Source organism: Cebidichthys violaceus, unplaced genomic scaffold, assembly GCF_023349555.1.
Source record: "Cebidichthys violaceus isolate CVI_PGR_0920_01 unplaced genomic scaffold, fCebVio1.0.p SCAF_19, whole genome shotgun sequence".
NCBI lineage: Eukaryota > Metazoa > Chordata > Actinopteri > Perciformes > Stichaeidae > Cebidichthys > Cebidichthys violaceus.
In genome coordinates this window covers 8,379,685-8,387,214 of record NW_027176361.1, presented here as the reverse complement: position 1 = coordinate 8,387,214, position 7,530 = coordinate 8,379,685, and positions in this window count along the sequence as shown.

Here is a 7,530-nt window from a genome sequence, read left to right as displayed (position 1 = left end):
TGCCTGCAGGTAACGCTGATGGAGAGAGGAGGGCTGCTCTGTGTCAGCCTGCAGAGAAGTTTATTAGAATCAGCCACATTTTTAAGAGATGTGCCAAACCGGCTAAACCGTTCCAACAGCTATCGCTTTAGCTTGTTTGTGACAATTCGCTATTGGCTGGCGCGCTGTGGTTGTGTAATGAGAGATATTTCAATCGGTACAGATTGAAATATGGCTTTTCTACATGTTTACATATGTTTATATTGGAGGAGCTCAGCCCCGCCCCCGACACAGAGAGCAGAGGAGATGCACCGGTGTGATGATAAATTACACCAAAACATTAAAAACTGATAACTTCAGAGCTTATCAACACTCCGGTCTTTAATACTGGGTTTCGGTACCCATCTCTGCTCACAACTACAGTAACATTATAGTGTATAGAGACATTTATGAGACGACACACACACACACACACACACACACACACACACACACACACACACACACACACACACACACACACACACACACACCTGAAGGATCAAACCCGCAGCATTTGCAGATTATCACCAGGGGTCTCACTTTCTCACGGCCTCATCCTCCATTTTTCTTGTTCCAGACACTCCCGCCTCCTCCTCCTCTCTCTCTCCCTCCCTCCCTCCCTCCCTCCCTCCCGTCCTTGCATTTCCCTGCTACGTGTTGTGATTGCATTTCACATTGTGCCAGTCCCCACAGCGACGGCTTTCACTTCTGAGCTGAACCCAGCTCTCACTGCAGGTACTGAAACCTGCTCCCTAAGCAACGCTGAGGCTGAACTTTGGTTCTTAGTTGAGTATTATTAACGCCTGTGTGTGTGTGTGTGTATGTGTGTGTGTGTGTGTTTGTTTGTGTGTTTGTCGCAGTGAGAGACATCTATTTTTAATGTGTTCCACGGTCCTTATAGAATAGGAAGTGATGGAGACGGTGCCGCGGTTATTCACCGTACACAAACACACACATTACCAAGTACCTGGTGTAGTTCTCTCCAAGTGGCCAGGTTCCCACAGCTTGCTATTCTTGTGAAGACGGTCGGTTTCCAACTCTTTCCATGCAGAGACACCCGAGTGTGTGCAGTCCGATTTGCAGCGCAATTAGAGGCTCTTTAATTGTAATCAGCAGCTCATTGGAATGTAACGGCGAAGTGTTACGGACATTAAACCAATATTGTGTCACGTGTGCGCTCAGTCTCTCCTGCTTTCACTGCACCGACACAAAAAGTCAACACATCTTAGCGTACACATAGACAGGTATTCAGTGCGAGTAGAAAGACACACCGGATGATACACCGTCCCCACATATGCATTTCTCCTACTCCTACGCACACACACCTGCTATTCCTCGGCCCGTGGTGCCGCCGGTCATCTCCCCGTCTGCTCGTATCGCCCGTCTTCAATTATCGGCAGCCTCCATCTGGGTAGCGGCGCCGTCTTTGAACTCGCTGCAGACCGAAGCGTTTCCTGATGGAACGTCCCAGAGAACAAAGTTGCCTGGCAACACCGACGGCCGCAGGAAGTTACTTCAGCTCCCGGGTTGAAAGGGTTTGAGCTCAGAAGTGGCTTTCGGCGCGCACAGGTAAATCCGATGTGTTGTCAAACTGCCCACTCGTGTGCTTAAACCGCTGAGTGTACTCGTTTCAAAACGGCTTTGTTTCTCCTCTGCCTTTTGCTTTGTTGTGCTCGTGTCTTCAGGAGACAGATCTATGGCTGACATTTCATTCAACCGACACATGCAATATCTCAGCCAGTCCTTATTTTAATTTTTATTAATGACGCATCTCACTATAGCACTGAGGTTTTCATAATCAGTGATTGGACCGCTGATTGGGCGCCTCATTGCCTGTTCATTCATCCGTAACGTCTGCTATCTTAATGCCTCCTAATATTTTTGCATCCGCAGTGTGTTTTGAGAAGGTTTGAATGCAGCAGTCCGTCTGAGATTAAGCTGCAGATAGCAAGATCCCCCCCCCCCCCCCCCCCCCCGTGCTTTGTTTTTGCTTGGTGAGCATTACTTTTGATGAGGGGATGTGAGGTTGAGTACCCACTTTAGGCGTAAATCCCCCTTTCTCAACCATCAACAAGTTGTCCGTGCTGCTTATGAGGCACGCAACATCTGTGCCCACATGGGCTGTGGTTTACCCTCCCAACACGTATGCTGCACAATCCTGTGATATAACCCGACAGACAGAGAGTACCATGCCTCAGACATTACGTAAGACGACTCTCAGGGCGCCAACGCTTGTTGGCATATAAACAATGGGGACGGCAAATGGGAAATCATGCGCCCCAAAATAGAAATAGTTTTTTAAATATAGTTTATGGATAGCCTCAAACTGGGACATTGTTTTTCTAGGTTTGACGTCATAAATGTTGCCAATAAGTGTAATCAACAACTACCCACAATGCCATTGCAGGTCTGCGCTGTAAAACTCCAGCCGCCTGCTGCAACTTTTATAATAACATTCCATCAAACGGTGGTCACAGGTCCTTTTCTTTCCGGAAGCAGAGAGTTTCAAGATGCTCATCTAGGAAATGGGTTTCATTCCACCCTGGGAGCGAGGGACACTTTAAATCACCAAGACGTTTTTGTGGGGGTTGGCCAGCTTGTCCACTTCCTGTGGTCTCCAGTCTTGTAGTCAGTTGCCCAATGATATTCAGATATTTTTCAGTTGGACAGTCTTTTTTTTTTTTTTTTTTTCAAATTAGATTTTATGCACACAAAATGAAAAATAAAAGCAAAGTGCTACATGATGACGTAGCCCTGAATATTTAAGCAGGCGTAATGCATTTGGGTCAGTTGGCTCATTTAGTTAATTATTCACCCTTCTGTGGTAATTAGACAAACCGTATAATAGCAGCAGATTATGCAAAAGCCCTTTTTTTTTCTTTTTCGGTCAGATCGGACAAATGGATCCACATAAGTGCTGGATCTGTTTCTGTCAATATGGTGTGAGTCTGTCTCTGGTTTGGTTGGTTCTCAAGGTTTCCTTTGTAAAGTTTTTGTTTATATTCCTTCCTAATCTCCAGATACAGTAATACAACCCTGCCTTTGGCCATGTTTATTTCCTGTGTTGCACTGTCTCACCCACACTTTGGGCTTTTTCCAGTGAATCTGAGCTGTCTTTATATTTCAGTTTGGCAAAAAGTTTCTGCCCAATGTCCGAGCCTCTGTATCATGATCGGGATTTTGGCAAAGCTAGCTGCAGTGAAGGATTATAAGACGTGAGTGTGATCCAACATGAAGCTGATGTTTATAGATGTTCTTCTTTTAATGGGTTGAACCTGCTTGGCGATGCACCGGTGCATTCGCATGTTTGAAGGACAAAACGTGTTTTGGATGCCATCATAACGAGACGAGCAATTAGCACACCTTGGAATGGTTGTTGGCCAAATAACAGGCACACCTCATTAACTGTTAGTTTTAGCATGCAGGTAAGCTCACCATAGACGTCTGTGGGCTTCAGTCTAATTGTGTGTGTGTGTGTGTGTGTGTGTGTGTGTGTGTGTGTGTGTGTGTGTGTGTGTGTGTGTGTGTGTGTGTGTGTGTGTGTGTGTGTGTGTGTGTGTGTGTGTGTGTGTGTGTGTGTGTGTGTGTGAAGACAAGCAGGTGTCTGTTTATAGGTGACTTCAATGTCAGCAAGGCCTCGCCGTCTGCCATTTTTGTTTCATGGCATATTTATGGGTTTAACCTTAAGACGGCGTTTTAAGTCTGACACGTTGTGCTGCTGTGATGTAATTAGGAATTCACTTCTTGTACTTGTGTGGGTGAGGAGCGCTGACAGTCGAGACTTTGTCGCACTTGACATTGCATGTGACGCAGCCTCACCTACTCGGTTTAGTTACTGTTTTTGGGTGAGGAGGATAAGTGTACTTTTCTTCTTCTTTTTTTTTTATGTCAGAAATTAGCAGAGAACATTGAAGCTGGGCCATAAAGTGACGCTTCTCCCCTTTTTTCCGCGCTCCTGCGAAGCGAGCGGAGCGGCAGAGGGCATGAAATTCTAATTATTGCCGCTGTGTTTTGAGAGTGAGATGGAGAGAGGAGAGCAGGAGACAGAGATTTTAAATCTGTGCGCATGATGATTTGAGGGGAAGCATCATTTGTGGTTGAGTGTTTTTTTTTTTTTTTTTTTTTTCAGAGAACCAGGGAGAAATAATTTGTCGTACATTCAGTCCTTTGCCGGCTCGTTTTCCCACAATCCCCCGAGAGAGCTGCTACTCCAAAGCACCCTAATATGTCTGCAACTCATCAGCGCTCTGCACGTCACTCACTGCTAAGCCCATTCGTTCTTACTGAAGATGTAGATCTTCATAAATGTGTCACAAATGTGACGTTTGATATCCTAAAACTGCTGGACATTGTAGTTTTTAGTCAACATTGGTCAAACAGGACTGAATTGAGTTCGGTTTAGCTACTTGTCATTAGAATCGAATGAATTAAAAGTGGGAGTGGTTAGGTTGAGAAATCATTACGGAATCAAATGAATAAATATCACGCTGTGAATTGAGTGCTTGCATAAAGCATTTTTGGACGTACGTGTCTCCAACCTTTAATGCAAAGTGCTTTCCTGTGACCTTGAAGCATTTGGAAAAACATGGAAAAATGGTTTTACTTGAATAAAGGAAAGAGATGTTTCTCTTCTTGATGCATATGTTTGTTTAAGATAAATTTGCGTGAAAGCATCTGCAGCCTGACATTAACGAAAGTGTGTGTGTGTGTGTGTGTGTGTGTGTGTGTGTGTGTGTGTGTGTACACATCTGTCAATCCACGAGGGTGATAAATGTGAAATTAGTTCTGCTGTCAATCACCTTGGTGACGGTGGGAGCAGCGATGACATGCTCGCAGTGGACGGACACACACACACACACACACACATTTATAATCTACACAGATTGACACTGGGTCCCTGGAGGTGGTCAGTGTACTGTAAACATTATTACGACTTACGGACTCATGAACACCCCGACTGTATTTGTGTTCCCATTTCTGACTTCGAAGCTAGCGGCGCTTTTGCCCTGAAAGCATATTTTAATATTCTATCATGAAAAACCAGCATTTGGAAATGGGCTAGACGAAAAAATGTTCCACTCCTTTTCCCAGTGAGCTCATGAATCAGTCAGTTTTTCTTTCACTAATTCAAAATTTATTTTCTGCCTTTTCAGCCCTTCACTATTTATCTTGACTTCTTTTTTCCGTTGTCTCCATCTGTTCCCTCTCTGTTCTCTTTCCTTCCGTGGTTCTTCTCTGTACCGTGTTGTTCCCTCTCCTCTTTCATATTCTGTTCTTTAGCGTCTGAATCTACAGTTGGCTCCTTTCCTCCTTGTCTTCTCTGCTGCTCAACTCGTATGTTCTCATTTGTCATCTATTTCACAATTAATATAGGAGGGTCAACAATGTCAAAGTAGATAGATGGATTGAAAGATAGATTATTATTGGTCTTCAAAGTGACCTAAGGAAAAAAAAACAGATCCAATTGGTTACCAAACTGTTTTGCTCATCGCACCTTAAAGCAACCCTGTGACTACATGTGGTTACATGTGCCTGAGCTGTAGGCACAAGTAACCAGTGATGTTTGAGTCTCACATTGATTGATTGCTTTCTTTTTAATTAAAGGCCCCGAGAGGTAAAACTATCAAGTATTTCTCAAATTACAGAAGTGTCAGAAACAGAAACCGAGTCATCTTGTCACCATGTGGGGAGGATCAACACTCAGGTTGGGTCCTACGACATCAGTGTCAAAGGTTATGTGCAAACTCTGGCTGCGTACAACGACCACTACTACTAATAATGATGATAATAACTTAAATTATATACTGCCTTTCATACTTAAAATGCAGTTTAAAGGTGCTTTTAAGTACGATGGTAAAAGCAACACACAACAAATCAAATACAAAGAATAAACAAAGTTCATAAAAATGCAATAAAGGTCACGATGAGAAGGCACAGAAATAAAAGTAGATTTGATAGTCGTAGAAAGAGATAAAAACTTGAACTAAATGCCTGCCTGAGTAAGTAGGTCTTCATGTGTTTTTAGAAGTGTCAGCAGAGCTTGCATATCTAATGGAGCTGCCCAGGCTGTTCTAGAGTGTAAGAAGGTGCTGCATCATTAAAAGCTTTGTATGTGTAAAAGAACCTGAAACTCAACGGTAAAAGAACTGGGGAGCCAGTGCAGGGGAGCTAAAACGGGCATAATGTGGTTTCTCTCTGTTAAAAGTCCTGGTTCTGAACTAGTGGAGGCCAGTGAAGAGGCCATTACAGTAGCCCAACCTGCCAGTTAATGAACGTATGAATCAATTTCTCAGCATTCTGCTTCGTTAAGCACTGCCTTACTTTGGACTGCTGTCTCGGTCACTTTGATCATATCTTCGTAGCTTAAATCCGAGTCCAAAATGACACCTAGGACAGCATGATGTGTAACATCTCCACACCATGGAAATCCAGTTATTACCACATGCACAAAAAACATTCTCTTCAGTCTAAAGAGTACCACACATGTCAGCTGTGTGCATGTAGAATAACATGTTTCCCGGATGAATCCGTCAGTGTGCTCCATGGTCTGCAGAAGGGTGTGTGTGTGTGTGTGTGTGTGTGTGTGTGTGTGTGTGTGTGTGTGTGTGTGTGTGTGTGTGTGTGTGTGTGTGTGTGTGTGTGTGTGTGTGTGTGTGTGTGTGTGTGTGTGTGTGTGTGTGTGTGTGTGTGTGTGAGTGAGATGCATAAAGTCGTGCAGGAGCCTTTCATCTCAGGGTGACATTGGCGCTTGGTGATTGGATGGCTGCTATTTTGAGCGTCCGCGGTGTGTATCCTCTCGTGTGTGTGTGTGTGTGTGTGTGTGTGTGCGTGCGTGCGTGCGTTTGTTGACTCAAGCCCAGGCCCCGAGTGTGATATTGAAATGGGCAGTGCTGCTCATGAACGTGTGTAGTTCATCAAAGTGTATAGAAGTGCGAGTGGTGTGTGTGTGTGTGTGTGTGTGTGTGTGTGTGTGTGTGTGTGTGTGTGTGTGAGTTTTAAGATGAAGCTTCTTGGGGAAGGAGTCCCCTGGGCAGGAAAAGGCAGCCGTATGAGACGAGCTATAAGGGAGGCAAAGATGGAGGTATAGATGGAGGAGGAGGAGGAGGAGGAGGAGGAAGAGGAAGGAAAAGAATGTAAAGCAGAGAGAAACGGAAGGAGGGAGGAGGAAAGGATAACAAGACAAAGCTGCTCTTTTTGAAATAAAAGACCGAGTGTACAGAAACCAAGTGAGGTGGTCAGAGGAGGCAGGGACTGAGACAAAAGAGAGTGAGGCAAAGACAAAAGAGAGAGGGGAGGTATTGATTCTCTCTGGGGGGGGGGAGACTCAAGCCAACTGTGCTTTCTGAAATTAGAGCCAAGGGAAAGGTGGAAGGATGGAGGAGGAAAATGGTGGGAGAGAGCAGCAAGCAAGCACAGGGCACTGTTTGTATCACATTGTGCAGCAGAGAACAGTGAAAAGTGCACACTCGTGAATAATATATGGCCACAGCGGCGGTCGCTACAGAAGCA